Genomic DNA, 13,822 nt, shown 5'->3' on the forward strand with positions numbered 1-13,822 from the left:
TTACCTGAATACCTGACATCCTGGGATTAGACAATTTCTCCACCTCTAATTAACTTTAATCGTCACCGTTCACACAAAACGTACCTTGCTCGGTGCTTTTAAAGTTAAAAAAAATCAGAACTATCTTTTGCAGACTCCTAAATGTCACTGCCATTTCTTAACATTTATTCAAGAAAGTTGTTAGGCATCCTCTATAAGTGTTTCCCTTTCCAATGTGCTCTGTCTATACATTTTAGAAAAACGATTTAGACTTTACAGCCGGATGCAATCAAACAGAAGAACTTCAACGATTTTTTTAAATCAGCCCTCCTATGTAAATGTTGCAATCTAATTGCGAGTGCATTTCATTACAATCATCAAAGCATACGGTAACCTGTCTTCCGGTGTGCAGGCTCAACAAGCTTCCATAATTGTAAAAGAGACAGCACACTTTTTAATTATGGCATCTTAGTCTGTATATAATCAATGAGAATTATTATTACACGGTTTGCGTGTGCTTGGCATGTGTGCAGATTTATTCAGAGTTTAAAGTCTCTAAAGAATCCTGGGTTTCTAGAAACATCTGGATATAAAAGAACGAGAGCCAATGTTAGTTTTCTCACACGCACTCAAAATGGTCACCACTAAATGGTGTATTTTTTTTGTTGTATTTATTTATTCATGATCGATTACTTACAATCTTTATATGTAAACACCTTTAAAACACATTTGACAATGTATCATTGTAAAACTCATAAAAGGAAAAAGCAATTTAAAAACACTAAGGGTTGACTTTAGTTTTAAATTACATATTGCCCTTCACTCCCTTAAGAAAGACAAAGCTCCTGGCCCAGACGGATTCACTGTCAAATTCTATCAACACTTTGCAACCCTTTTGTTACCCAAACTACACCGTCTTCTCGACTCCTTCAAAGCCAATGGTGCTTCCTCAGGTACTTTTTCAGATGCTTACATTTGTATCATACCCAAGGAGGGGAAGGACACTCAGCATTGTAAATATTACAGACCGATATCACTTGTCAACATCGATTACAAATTATATGCCAAATCTTTGGCCATTAGATTGGATCCTTTTCTTCCAGAGCTCCTCGGCCCCGAACAATCGGGATTTGTCAAAGGACGTTTCATTTCTGATAACACCAGGCTTCTCTTCAATGTCCTTTCTAAGTCATCACGTTTTCACGATTCCCTTGCCGCAATCGCCTTAGATGCTGAGAAAGCGTTCGATCAAGTGGAATGGTCTTTTCTTTTGTCTGCATTTAATTGGTTTGGATTTGGCCCTAATTTTATTTCCCTCATTTCCTTCCTTTACACGAACCCCAGAGCAGCGGTTTGCGCCAATGGCTTGATCTCTTCATTTTTTAGCCTTGGCAGAGGAGTTCGTCAGGGATGCCCTCTTTCCCCTTTCCTCTTTAACCTGGCCCTAGAACCTTTCTTATCTAAATTGCGTCAAAATCCAAACATTCACGGTTTTCAATTTTCTAGTTCGCAGATCAAATTAGCTGCTTATGCGGATGACATTCTCCTTTTCATATCCAACCCATCTGTCTCCATCCCCGCTTTCCTTACCGAAGTCACCGTTTATTCTCAACTCTCTGGATATAAACTAAATAATGATAAATGCGAAATTCTCCCTCTTACCAAATTCACCTTCAAACCTGATTTTGCGGCCTCTAACTTCAAATGGAACACGGCTCATATAAAATACCTTGGTTTGCATACAACCTCTTCTATTTCAGATACTATTTCACTATGCCTTAATCAGTGTGTCCAAAAACGATCAGATCTTACCTCCAGATGGCACCCCCTCTACCTCTCCTGGTGGGGTCGTCTTGACACCATCAAGATGATGTTATCCCCAATCGTCCTCTATATCATTTCAAATATTCCTGTTCCCATCCCTGTCAAATTTTTTACTAAGATCAACAAAACCCTTTCCTCCTTTTTATGGTCTGGCAAGAAACCACGTATGTCTCTACTCCGATTGCGTCTCCCCAAGTCAGAAGGCGGGGTTAATTTCCCAAATTTCCCTGCATATCACAAAGCTTTTCTTCTGAAACAAGCTTCCCTATGGCTCAAAGATCCTGCTGAGCCTCTTCCCCTTTGGGCTGAACTTGAACGCCTCTCTCTCTCTCCTTTTTCCTTTGCCGAGTATCTATCCTTCTCCCGCAAACCCCAATTCATTTCTACTCCAATTCACAAATATACTGCGAAATTACTCTTAGCTTCTGTTCCAAACCCTCCCTCCTCTGTTCTTGAGTTCCTCAATACCACCATTTGGTATAATAATAGCATCCTCATCAACCGGAAGCCTTTTTTCTGGAAAACTTGGAGATCGCGAGGCCTAATCTGGGTTTCCCAACTCTTTCACGGGTCTGTTTTTCAGTCTTTTTCTGTCCTTAGTCGAGCTTTCTCGCTCCCTTCCTCCTTTATTCGCAAATACGTCCTACTTAGGACTGCAGTTATGTCTGTATATGATTCCCTTTCTCATTCCCCTCTTCCTGTTATTTCTTCCAACCCAACCTCTTTCCTCCATTCCCTATTACGTTCCGGCCCTTCAGCTTCTTCCATTTATCATTCTTTTCATATACCTCCAGCTCCTAGGCCGAAATCCATAGTGGAGGAGCAGTGGGAATCTGACTTTGCCACATCTTGGCCTACTTCCCTCTGGGATAAAATCTGGACTAAGCTCCGCAAATCCTCTAGAGCTGCCTCCCTCACACAAACACTTTTATTCCTTTACAATCGACTCCGCTATACGCCATCTCTCCTTCACAAGAGATTCCCCTTGGTTCCGGACCTTTGTTGGTCTTGCTCCAGTCCCAACGCCACGCTCTTTCACATGCTGTTTTTATGTCCCCTCACACACACCTTTTGGACTCGAGTATGGGACCAGATTAATACTATCTTTCACACTTCTATCCCCTTTTCTCTTACTGATATTTTCCTTGGCTCACTTTCCTCTTCCTGGACTGATGTTGATGCAAAGGTTCACATTATAGATTTGTTAATAGCTGTCGCATTCCAACAGATTACTGCAAACTGGAAAAACTCAACTGACATTACTTTCAAAGCTTGGTGGTTTAACCACTTGGGAGCTAGTAAACAAACCTCCCCAGTGCTGCGCTGTCCATTATCCGGTGCTGAACTGGACGTCCAGCGGTCGCACGCAGCACTGGGGAGGTAGTGCCCGTGACGACCGTTGGCCGACGGCAGCACTTAAGGGGTTAATGTTTGTTATAATCATAGACTTGATACTGCATTTGTTTATCCCCTTAACCTCGCCCTGAAAAGGCAAGCCCTTTGGCTTCCCATCACCCTGTACCTTGATGTTTGTGCCAAGCGTTCCTCTCATTTACCCCCTTTTCAGCAAGAGGTTTCTAAACCTCCCTAAGTTGCCTTTCGTTCCTTTATTTTATCTAGTATTCATTTTTCCACACATAATATATAGTGCTTCTCCCCATTTACATAGCCTCATATATTTTACATTGCTAGCCTCATTTTCTTTCTTCTTCCCTACAATCTTCACTTTTGGATAATTATTGTTGTAACCTAATTTACCTTATTTATGAACGATATTGTATCTCATTTCGTTTGTTGTAATGACACCTCTGTTATACTAATAAAAATTTTTGAACTTAAAAAAATAATGACGCCAGGTTGATATGGTACTTTGCTGTCCCTTCCAGCATTGCCATTCGGGCTTTGTTGCCTGCTGCTTGCTGTTAATGATGTTGCTGTTAATGATTTTGATTGTGGTAATGAGGCCCGGATTGCGTCAGTAAATGTTCCCAGTCTGGCCAGGGTTTGACTTGAGTTGATAGAAAACACAGATCTGAGACTTTGCTGCAGTGCTGAGGCAATAGGACCTGCAAGGTGGAGTTAGCATAATGTTGTTCGCTTGCCATCTTGAGCAGCAGCACATCAGGTGCAGCCAGGATTCCCGTTTGTAGCTGCATATGCGACAGTGGAGAAGTGTGGCTCAATGGAGCGACAGACCCTGATGCAGAGATCTAGCCCGGGACCAGGGTTCAATTCCCCGCCTCAGCGGGTCTTGGGCTCAAATATTCCACAGACCTGATAATTCTCGCCTCGGTGCCTATTCCAATCATGGAGTCCCACTCTGCAACTCTGGGCAATAGCTTGCTTAATCTCCACAACGGCCCCCACAACGCTCAGGATGCCTGGCCTCCACCTTGGGGGTGCCCAGGAGTAGACACCTCACAGGGAAAGCCAGGATGGGTTCCACAGTGGTATTCGTACAAGCGCCTTGAGACCCTTGCGGGTGAGTAGTGCGCTATACAAGTATCAATTTACATTTACATTACAGGCAACTGAGTTGTCCATCTGGCCCCAGGATGGATTGAAGTCCACGTTATCAGTGTGAGCAGTCTCATGTAGGTAAGTTTCTTTTGTGCCTGGGCAGTCAGTGCTTGCTCGAAATATGACTGAGCTTTGCCCAGGATTTAGGAGGCATCCGATGTGGAGAGGTTTGATCTATGACACAGATGTTCCATGTCCCTTTCCAAGACAATTTCTTGACCTGAGAGTTCACTGTTTTTTCCTAGACTGTCACCAGGATGTCCCGGTTATGCAGATTGCTGACTTCAATTTCAAGAAGGCTTGTGGCCACTGCCAGCTGTGCCTGCCATGGGGAGCCTGCTTCTTCAAAGATAGTTTTGATCTGTGCTTTCAGTGAGGATGCTGTGGCACTCTAGGTGCTGATGTAATATTTTATTAGATCCCCTAAGCATGTGATGTCTGGACAAGAAAGGCCTAGCTCCAGCATCAGCCTGGCTCTCCTGGCCTGCTGGTGAAGTGTTAAAATTTTCTTGTAAGCAAACATTTGGAAATTTGTGAGGTACTTGTTCAGTGCACTGGGGAAAACTAGGTGACCATAGATGAGGGAGAGGACTTGTTTGGCTCTCAAAACTTTTTAAACGGGTTCCACGGTTGGACTGTGTAGCTGCTGATTTAAATGTTTCAAAGTATGGATGATCCTGGCTCCCTTGTTTCTAAGATGTTTTAGGTGTGCCTCGGGTTTTGCCCCATCTGATAGCCTGACGCCAAGATAATTATAACTTGTGCATGATTTAATTTGCAGGTCGCCTAGTTGCCAATGAGCTGTTTTCTTTCGTAGATTTTCCCCAAAGATGGCAATCTTGGTCTTCCCCTGAATCACCAAAAGTTAGTTGTTTTGATTGTACCACCCCCTAGGGAGCCACGTATAAGCTTGTCCCCACAGAAGAAATACACATTTGGAGGTGTCAGTAAGGGTGGACTCCTAGTCATATTCAATTGATATGTATAGTTACAATGACTCTGTCCTTCAGAAAAATTCCCTGACCCTTGAACACAGAGTCTAGCTGTAGCATTTATAACAGGAATGGTCATAGCTTTATCTTTAGTGATAATGCGCTCTTGGAAACATTTAAAGTATTCAATGAAGTTGAACTCTTGGATGTCTAGTACTTTATTTTTCAACCAGGTAACATTTTCGTGGACTGTGAAAACATTCATACAAGCATCAGGGTGTAGTGTACACTCCTTTCCATCTTCCCCAGGTGTGTATCCTTGATGCACCACTATATAATCTAGTACTGCTTCATAGTCAGGCTGTGCCATTTTCATTGAATCCGCATAGTAATGCATGTAAACCATAGATAGTAGCTGAAACCAAGCCTCACAGCTACCTAAATAGGACAAGGACATTGAGATCAATAAGTCATTTTTGTGCATAACTGAGGGGAGTAGTCCACATACTCAGCACTTCATGACATTAGTAGTGCTATGTACCTGATGAAGCATTTGAATGAATACATTCTGAGTGAAACAGCTATAACCTGATTTGTTTATGGCTTCCTCGAGTCCTGTGGGTGTGCTACACTGGAGCCTAAAGCCTATTTCAGGTCTCTCGCTTGATCAAAGCATCACCCTCCTCAATCCTGGTCCTCCACCTGGTGTTTTGTTCAACCCACGCCAATCCAATAACGTTAACCTCTTTCTTATTTCTTCTTTTAAATTTGACTTCAATTACAAATCACTGTGTAATAATTTACACCATATTCTCCCCATTTAATCCCTCGATACTAGGGCCCCGGAAGTGGTAATGATAATTATCCTACCCATGAAAGAAGGCACCTAGGGGCCTATTACGATGTCGGGCGGACACCTTCTCGTTATGAGAACTGACTGACCATAGTTCAGCAGTTCAGCACGCCTTATTAAGATGTGACTGCACATGGCACAGTTGCAAACTCCCATTTCTCTTTTGGAGCTTGTGCAGTGGGCGGAAACCGGCCACAGAACAAGCTTCCATAGGGAAATTAGAGTGTCTGTGAATCCCTGCACCATGTGGCAGCACCGAGGTTCAGGGATTTATAGGGGGCCACCATAGGTACCCCTCAGTCCCCCAAACGGAGGCTGCTGAGGGACCTCCAAGTCAATTTCCGACAGGTATAATGTATGCAGGTTGGAAAGCCTGACCTGGAATGCTTGTCTGAAACCGACATCATAACCCTGACCGCGTAAATGCCATCCATAAGGGATTATGTTGTGGTTTCTGACTGGATGACGGGCTCTTTGAGCCCATTGGAAGCCAGCCGGAATGAACGGTCAGTTTGACTTTCGACCACCGCAATCATAATACAGCTGTCGGAAGTCAAACCAAGGATGTCGGTCAAGAAGGTTCTGACCTGCGGTCGAAGGCTTTCCAACTGACATCCTAATTAGGCCCTGAAGGGTTTGGTATTTAATGTATGCACTTATTAGCATTTATTCGACATTTTAGGTCTATGCTGTGTTATAACATCCAGATGTTGTTGTTTATCTCACTAAAATCTGCATGTCATTGTAATTCAGCATTTATTCCCTGGTAAAGTCCAGAGCATTTGATAGGCTAGAATTTATACTGGGAATGTATACCTGGAAATTACTAGGTGTGATAAAGTCAGTATAACTCGTAATTTGGACCTTGCACAAACAGGGATTAGACATTGTATTTTGAATTCCTTGCACATCCTCACTCTCATCCTGATCTGTGTGAAAACACTTGTTCACAATGTTTTATGCGCACCAACCTTCCCTGAGTTCTTTCTCTATTGTAGTGAAAACCTCAATGCCTTACCTACAGACTCACAAAAGTTTGACAAAATGACTCTTCCTCTCCCCTTGGCAACTATCTTATATTCTGTGCTGTCCATCTAAGCAAGCTAGTTACGCTGCTTTCTCTTCTGTGACTCTGTTGCACTAGGAGGAGTGAGAACGTGCTGCATGGATTTCGAGGAGTCGCTAAGACTCTGGCTTGGATGGGAGCTGTGCGAGCATCCAAAGCAAGATGGCCATAGCTCTTTGGTGCAGCCCTTTCGTCTACAAGCATTTCTGCTGCATAATCAGCAGGTTTACCTCATTGCTTGACCTGTGGAGGTATCGTGGGGCTGGCGCTTTGTGTTCCTGTCATTGCTTGGTCCTGTACAGAAGGTTAGGCCCATGTTTTCTACTCCAGCCTCTCCAGGATCCAGCTGGTGAAGTGCTGCTGAGGTTTACAGTCAGGAGGGAGGAGGTAATTGCAGGAAGGGGCATGGCTGAAGCCTAATTCACACCCACAGGCAGTTTTAGCTGCTGCATAGTCTCTTTTTGCAGAGTTAGTCAGCTATTTGCTCCATTTTTATATCTTTTGGACCGCCTTTGTCATTTGAGTATTTTTTTCAGCGGTTTTTCTTTGAAAAGTGAGGGGGAAAATGTACATGTTGTTGCAAATAAACGCAATCAAAATAATTCTCCTCCTCCGGTCTCCGGTCAAGTCAAAGATTGTTGAGTCTGGGGAGCCTTTTTTATCCCTTTTACTTGAGAAGTTGCAATCAGTTTGTTCTAAGACAGAAAATATTGCATCAGAAATAAAAATATATGCAAAGATATGGCAAGTCTATCTATGAAGGTTTCTGACAATGCAATTAAAATTCAAGATAACAAATATAAACGTGATGGTTTAATTCCTATTACAGCAACAATATTGCGATGAGCAGTTCATTGCTCTATTTAGAAAATCGCAATAGACAGGACAACCTATATATTTTTAACTTGCCAGGAAATAACTACAGACTATATTTAGAAAACCTGTTACCAGGCTTGTTAAACCTCACTTTTAAAGAAAAATTTGAAATTGATAACGCGCATAGAATTCCTTCACATCCTAATCCTAGTCATACTAAGCCTCATCAAATGATCTTCAAGGTTTCACGTCATCATCATTTAGTTATGATCTGGAAAGCAGCAAAAGAGATACTGTCTTTAATGGTCAATAGTAATAACATTTTTATTCACAAAGACTTTGCTAAGGAAACTGTTAAAATAAGTGAGGCGTTCTCAGACCTACGTTTGCAACTACGAAACTGTGGTTTTCAATACGGCCTTTTTGATCCATCTGCTATGAGAATATGGAAAGATAATTTTTCCAAATCTTTTCAATGCCATGAGGATCTTCATCTCTTCCTGGATCAGCAACTACCACACTTAATGGAAACTAATGAGGCTTTCACTTTATTCTCATGGTCTAAGTCTGTATTGGTAGCTTGCCTACATTTCGTAGTTCTTAAGTGAGGGCTTTGTTTTTTTGGTTTTCTGTTGTCATGTCTTTTTTTTAAGTTGTCTTTTTAGTGTTTGTATGCTTATTTCCTTTGTTGCTTTTACAGTAATGTTAGAGCTACTTTTTATTCTTTTCACTCTCTTGGTCTTTTCTAAGTTATTGTTCTTGCTCTTATATTACTATGGATAATGGTAAAGGTTTAAATATTTTTCTTTTAATGTTAAATGTTTAAACATACTAAGGTTTTGGATTATTTAACTAGCCAAAAGGCTGATATTTGTGTATTTCAAGAGACACATATAGATGATAAAATCCTAACTTATATGAACAAACAATGGGTTGGTAATATTATTTCATCTCCTGTACTTAATAAGAAAAATGGTGTTGCTATTTTATTTGCAAAGAAATTACATCTTCAAATTTTAAGCAAATGTTCAAATTGTTACATCATTACTAAATTTAAAATTGACAATACCGTTTTACACTTAGTTATTGTATACGGTCCAACTTCTGATGTCCTTAATTCATGGTCCCTTTACACGTCAGAAATACAGAGAACGGGAACCGTACCACTTATTATTGGTGGTGGTTTTACTCTAATATTGGATAGAATTTCTCAAACTGAATATCGTCCTCCAAAAGCATTATCTTTTATCACTCTAAAATCCTTTTTTAAAAGTACAAAATTAGTTGATTGTTGGCGTTTACATCACCCCACAGAGAAACATTTTATTTCTCCACTCTTCATGAGTCGTACTCTCATTTAGACTATATATTAATATCTCATCATCTAATCTCTTCAGGTTTTAATCCTTCTATTCATAATATTAATTTTTCTGACCATGCACTAATTTCATGTTTTTTTCGTCCTTACTCCTCACATTCCTCACAAGGCAGATGGCACATGAACACTAATATTGTCCTTGATGATAAGCATACACCAAAGATTTTGTTTGCTATAGATGATTAGTTTTCTTAACCCAGAAGGTTTTACTTCACTTGTACTAGATGGGATGCATTTAAGGCGTACATTAGAGGAACGACAATATCGATTACGACTCGTAGCAATAAATTGTTTAATTCTAAAATTACAGAATTAGATAAGCAGATAGCAATGTATGAACATCTTTTTATCACTTCTAATGACATTAAATATAAACTGCTCCTGAAAAAATTTAATTATGAATTACATTCAAAATTAATCAAGAGGGCTGTCATACAAATGTCCAACAGCAAAGCTAAATTTAGTTTAAATTCTAATCATTCTGGTAGACATTTTTCAAATTATCTTCATATTAAGAGAGATAAAAATCAAATTACTGCAATTCACAAGTCCAATGGTCAACTTGTTTTTATCTCAGAAAGGAATAGTCCAAAAATGTATGAATTAATATGCAGCTTTATATAATCAGCCTCCGTCCAGTGATATATCGATTGTTGATAACTTTTTATATATGTGTGGTGTACCTAAAATCATGCCATCAAGTAAAAATTTATCAGACTCAACAATTACATTAGATGAAATATAGTCAGCTATTAAATCTCCTTAGTTGCACAAATCCCCTGGTTCACCTACTGAATTTTAGAAAAAGAGTTTTCTTATGTTCGATCGCCTCATTTACTCAAATTATTTTCCCATTTTAGTAGTTCTGGCTTCACTTCCGGAACCTTTAGTGGGCCACTAATTATAGTTCTGCCTAAACCTAACAAGGACATTACAAAGTTATGTAATTAATGTCCTATCTCTCTAATTAATCAAGACTGTAAACTTTATGCCAAGATTTTGGAAACTTGACTGGTTTCTGTCCTTGATACTGTTGTCCATATTGACCAATCCGGTTGAATGAAAAATAGGCATTCGGTTAATAATTTACAACTACTTTTCCATGCCATTGAAACTGGTCCATCCTTAACCCCTTCCATGCTGATGACGAGCTCAGCTCGTCATCAGCTTTACCTACCCTGTGCGGATGACAAGGTGAACTCGCCACTCAACATGTTGATTTTGAAAATCCAGCGCACAGCGGGAAAACCGCTAGCGTGGAAGTGGTTAAAGATGCCATCTGGTATTTTAGCATTGGACGCGGAAAAGACTTTTGATAAAGTCTATTGGCAATATCTTTTCCATACCTTAAGAGCTTTTAATTTTAGCAACTCTTTTATTAATATAATATATGCTCTTTGATGTTTATTAATGGTCACATTTATAATACATTTCCACTTTTTAGAGGTACTAGACAAGGTTGTCCTCTATCACCTTTACTTTTTCTTCTTGCTATTGAACTTTTACTTACTGCTATTAGAGATTCTGTGAAAATTGAAGGTATTATTATAAATAATGTCTGTGCCTCATTTTTCCCTGAGTTGATGGCAGTAGCTACGCACTATCTGGGCATGGTGGCCATCGTAGCAGGCAACATAAACTGCATAGTGGATGGAACCCTAGACCAGGAACTGCCACGTTTGACTACTCTCGACTTGCCACGTGTGAGCCCAGAGGTGGAGGAAGCTCTTGTAGCACCTATCTTTAGAGAAGAGGTGCTGACAGATATTAAGCATCTGAAACCAGCAAAAAGCCCTGGGACCGATGGTCTTCCAACTGTGTTTTATCAGAGGTTTGCTATACAATTGGTGGATCCCCTCTTGAAGGCTTATGCTGATGCTTGGAGGACTCGGACCTCTCTGGCTTCCATGTGGAAGGCGCTGGTGGCTATGATCCAGAAACCAGACAGAGACCTGAGTTGCCCGGCTCATACAGACCGATCTCTCTTTTGAATCTTGATATGAAAATACTCAGCTTGGTCTTGGTGGTGCATCCTCTTCCACACATGCCCTACATGATCCATGCTGATCAGGCCAGGCTTATACTGAAACGGAGTACCACTCACAACTTGCGATGCCTGGCACATGTCTGACATGCCCCGTGCCTTCTGGAGGATGATTATGTAATGGCAGTCCTTGATATAGAGCAGGCATTTGACTCCGTTGATTGGCCATATATGTGGTCAGTCTTACAGTGGTTCGGAACAGGCCCGGATTTTCACAGGTGGGTGCCGTTGCTGTATACTGCTCCTGTTGGGCAGGTGCAGTCTGGGGGGCTGATCTCCGGGTTGTTTCAGTTGAATCGGGCACGCCTCAGGGGTGCCTCTTGTCCCCGCTCATCTTCGCATCCGCCAATGGAACCTCTGGCTGCCACTCTCCAGGGCTAGTTGGCTCTGTGGTTGGTGTATCTGGGGAGACAAACCACATGTTATCCATGTACACAGACAATACAGTGATGTATGCCAGAGAACCGAGGCAGTTGGTACCAGTCCTTCTTGATATCCTGCAAGACTTTGGGACCATCTTGGGGCTATGTATAAATTGAAAGAAATGTAAATTGATCCCAATGGGTAGACTAGCGATGGGCCCTGGGCGACTAAAGGGACAAGGTATCTCGGATCAAACTAGCAAACACAGCCTCCTCATACCTGAACCTTAATATAAGAAAAGTCCTGCAGGGTCTGTGAGGCTCTATACAATTCTGGAGGGAATTCCCTCTATCCCTAATGGGAAAGATTGAAATCGTGAAGATGATTTTCATTCCAAGTTGTCTCGAGACAATGCAAAATTCCCTTTATGAAATCCCCACTCAATACTTCTGTACGTTGGATGAATTGATGGTGGACCTTTTGTAGGGATCCACATGGAAACAGGTATGATTGCAAACAAGGGAATGAGGTGGAGGTGACTGGAGATGCCCGCTTGAAAGTTTATTATATGGCATCCCAACTGCAACATGCAGTCCACTGGCTGGATGATGCTGAGAACTGGGAAAAACAACTCCTGCGGGGTACGTATGGGCACCGACTCTTACCGGAACTCTTGATGCTCTGGTCTGGGGTTCCTGTGGATGTCCTCCAGATTGTGCAGCCTGTTACCAGGATATGGAAAGGGAGGTACGCAAGGTAGTGAGGTGTGCATCCTACGCCCCGGATATGCCGCTATGAGTGGTAAAACACGAGACAGATAGAGGACTCTATGTCGGTCCGGAAATGGCAAGAGGGGGAATGTCACTAGTTTGGGGACCTTTACGACAGTGGGCAATTTCTTACGAGGCCGGAGGCAGAAACTGACTTTGATTTAGGGACAGGCCAATTCTTGCAATACAGGAACATTTCAAGAGTTGCTCATGAACTTTGGTCATCATTTCCTGTGGAACCCGTACCAATGTCCTGCAAATTATGCTAACTGTGGCACAGGGCCAACGCTTGATCCCACACCTGTACCATGCACTCTGGCAAGAGGAGCCAGGGGAGCCCCTTCTCATCCAAAAACAAAGGGAGACTATACCTGTGGAGCCTCTGACCGCCCTGACCTGGAAGAACATTCATGAAGGGGTCAAAGCCCAAGCACTAATGCACATTTTAAACTTATCAAAAATAATTTTATACACTTGACATATCTTACCTGCTGACTCTGCATTGAATTTATCCGGATCGCTCAGGTAATTGTCTTCGGTGTGGAGCTACAGACATGGACTTTATACACATGGTGTGGGCACGCAGACAGCTGACGACATACTCGGAGACGGTGCTGACTCGATTGAGGTTGGCCACGGGTCGGGTAATACCTCAGGAGATACAACTAGGGATGCTAGAACTGCTTCCAACACAAAAAAAGAAGCTGAGCAGGAAATTTTTTCAGTTGTGATTGGTCTTGGCAAAAAGACAGATTGAGATAGCATGGCGATGCACCTTGCCTCCACTTGCAGAGATTTGCTTGAAGGATATGGGAGAATGGGCGGCTGCTGAGGCAGCTCACATGAAGCGTGTCCATAAGGATGACAGATTAGAGGCTGACCTTCGGACTTGGACAATGATGTTGGCGAACTTACAGAACCATCCAGCTCCAGGAGGAACACAAACCCGGGATCAGACCTGAGGGTGGATCTCCTGACAAAATAGTTTGAGATGTCTCTCAGGAGGATCCCACAGGGACCCTCCCTGATTGTTAAGGGAGGGCACACATATACAAAGTTTTTGGACGAGGAATTTTTCACAAAGGACTTTCTTGAGTATACCTGATATGTTGCAGAGTTAGGGCATGTGTGATCCATCTACTATCTAATCTACTGCGTAGCAATATTATATAACTTATTCTCTGACTTAGCAGTTCCGTACATATTATGTCATATTATGTCAGTAACATATCTGCTGTTACAAGCTTGTCCGCATAGCTGCTGCGTGTAATTTTATA

This window comes from Lissotriton helveticus, chromosome 6, assembly GCF_964261635.1.
Source record: "Lissotriton helveticus chromosome 6, aLisHel1.1, whole genome shotgun sequence".
NCBI classification, from domain to species: Eukaryota; Metazoa; Chordata; class Amphibia; order Caudata; family Salamandridae; genus Lissotriton; species Lissotriton helveticus.